This window comes from Amblyomma americanum, chromosome 5 (assembly GCF_052857255.1).
Source record: "Amblyomma americanum isolate KBUSLIRL-KWMA chromosome 5, ASM5285725v1, whole genome shotgun sequence".
Lineage (NCBI taxonomy): Eukaryota > Metazoa > Arthropoda > Arachnida > Ixodida > Ixodidae > Amblyomma > Amblyomma americanum.
Window position 1 is genome coordinate 171,973,868 of NC_135501.1, and position 2,802 is coordinate 171,976,669.

Genomic DNA, 2,802 nt, shown 5'->3' on the forward strand with positions numbered 1-2,802 from the left:
ACCGTTGTATCTGCAAACTTTATATTCCGTTGATCCGCGTTGAAACAAAACAACCGAGCAGCCATAGTGAAGATAGCTCAACCAGCTGGAACATCGCTCATGCGGACGCCCTGCCCATCCTTGACAGACATCGCAGGCCGCACTCCACGGACAGAAGAAGCAACGGACCAGTTGGACTGAAGGTAAGGGCGCACGGCGTACGCCTGCATTCAGCCTTGGTCGGCGTCCTTGCTGTTCTCTTAATCTGAGCATCCCTCACATACGCGCAGAAATACGCGTTGCTCTATTTGCTGCGGCGAGTTATTTCTTCGCACTGTGTGGACGCTGGAGGCGTTCCCAGACGGTTTGGGCGGCACCAGTTAACATAAGACGAACGCGCATGAGTGACTGACGTAGCTGTAAGCAGAGCCTGACTAGTGTCGGCATCCCATGATGCTTCTTTTTAAGGTCCCAAACCGCGTTTCAAAGCTTTATGCAGGGACAGAACCAGCTTCTAGAGGCCCCAGCGTTGATTAGGGTGCAGTAAGCTGTTTTGGGCAAAAAACATTGATGCTTAGGAAAGGTCATAAATTTAAACTCAGGATGGGCCGCCGGGGTGGCTCAATGGGTATGGCGCTCGGCTGCTGACCTGAAAGAGGCGCATTCTATCCGGGACGCGCCGGTCTCATTTCGCCTGAGAGGAAGTGCTAGAGGCCCGTGTGCTGTGCGACGTCAGTGAACGTTGAAGAACCCCAGGTGGTCGAAATTCTCCGGAGTCCTCCATTACGGCGTCCCTCACAGCCCGACTCACATCGGAACGTTAAAGGCTGTAAAAACAGGAATTAAATAAAATTTAGTACAGCGCAGAAAGCTTCGGAAAATAAAATTATCTGTTGGCTTTAAAAGAGAATAAGTGACCAATCGCTAGTCAGATTTCTTACCCGAAATCAAGAGGCGGCGGGTATCGGCAGGGTACATAATGGGAAGGGAAGGTAAGCGCTGGCCGTTAAGGATAACGGAGCGGATTACAAGCAAAGGCAAAAGTAGCAGGGCGGAAGAGAGTAAAGTGGGCGGATAAGATAAGGCAGCTTGCGAGAATAACATTTCTGCAGCTGCCTTTGGACAGGGTTAAAAGGGCACTCTGGCTGATTATGATGCTGACGATCACGAATCGCCACGTCAATGCAATATATTCCCTGTTGAGTTGGCTCCTTACATGTAAACCCACCCACCGATGCCGTAGCCAAAATGTGTGGTCGAGCACCTTCTCTAGGCGAGCAAGTGCCGAATCCAAGACCAGTTCTCCAATCTGTTGACTGTCCTATCAGTCTACGCGCCCGAAGTCACGTTCCACGTCGCCAATCGAGTTTACAGCGATGAAAAGTTTTCAATCCATATCAGCTACCGCGCCCTTCTGGACGCGTCTTACTGTACCACGATAAAGTCGGTCGCCTTCGTATGCGGCCACGAGTCGATTCGGCGAAAAGCCAACGCCTGGGTTTCAAAGCAAACAGGGTCAAATACCCCCCCATCCTTCCCTCCGGAAGTGTGGACACTAACACAGCGTTGATTCATCTCAGTGCCATCTGCTTCAGGGGCTCCTGGGAGTGGCCTTTCGACTCGGTCCAAACGACGCGTCAGATGTTCCGTCTCAACGACAGCAAAGTCGTGCCAGCGAACATGATTTACCAGTACAATAGCTTCAACATGGGCTACTCCGATGAGTTGTGCGCCAGTGCCCTTGAAATGCCATAAAGGGGTCAGATGATGTCGATGGCCATCCTCCTTCCGGACGACGTCCAGGGACTTCGCGACTTGGAGCAGGGCCTGACTCCAGCCAACCTGTCTGGGCTTCTAGCAAGCATGGAAATGGTGGACAACGTGCAACTCTTTCTTCCCAAGTTCAGGATCGAGCACAGCGTGGCTCTGCGGGATACACTCGAGGACCTCGGCGTCAAGGACTTGTTTACACCGGGCCAGGCCGACCTCTCCGGAGCATTCGAGACCGGTGCGCCAAGCGTCTCTGACCTGATCCACAAGGCGCTCGTCCAGGTCCACGAGGACGGCACAGAGCCCGAGGCAGCGGCAACGAATTCGGTTTTCTAACCCGCTGTTCGGACCGCTGAAACTGCTGCGTGTTTTTTTGTGAACCATCCTTTCATGTTCCTGATTAAGATGAATGACTTAGACGTTATCCTGTTTCTAAAATCGGTTCGAAAGCTGTGAAAAGTGATCACTTTAGGCGTACAAAATTTTTGCACTGATTGCAGAATTTTCTTCAATGTTTGGGGCACTGCATTATGACTATAAATATCGTTTTATTTTTATACAAAGAAAACGGACGGTAAACTTCTCCTTTAATTATTTCGATTTTTTTCCACCAACTTCTGACACCATGTGCTGCACATCGAGCTGCTCGTTGCATGATATTACTGCGTTGAAGCCCTTGTTTACGTAGCTTGCACGTATGCGCAAGCCAACGCGCATACGTGCAATTCTTTTTTTCACTTCATGGCTCACACGAAGTAAGCACTGTGGCTCGAGAGCATTTGAGAGATGCTCACGCACCACCAAATTCTTTGAAAGTAACAAGATAACGACACCTTGTGGAGCGCGACTATAAGGTGACAAAGGAGAAGTAAACGTTTTTTGTGGAAAGATTTTTTTTCTGGGTTAATGATCACGTGTACGTGACCCGCTGTCTACAGAAGTGCGAATGTTTGTTGCACGCAATGTTCTTTGTAGAATGTATACTGTTTATCATCATTTAAGCATCTTAATTCCATTTTCTCCTTCATAACCTCATCCATCGAACGTGTTTCT

General features: G+C 49.7%; 1 pseudogene; it reads left to right on the plus strand.

Moving 5' to 3' along the window:
* Positions 1–1,746: 1,746 nt before the first annotated feature.
* On the plus strand, positions 1,747–2,085 carry LOC144134344 (ipis-1 pseudogene; annotated as a pseudogene).
* Positions 2,086–2,802: the final 717 nt, after the last annotated feature.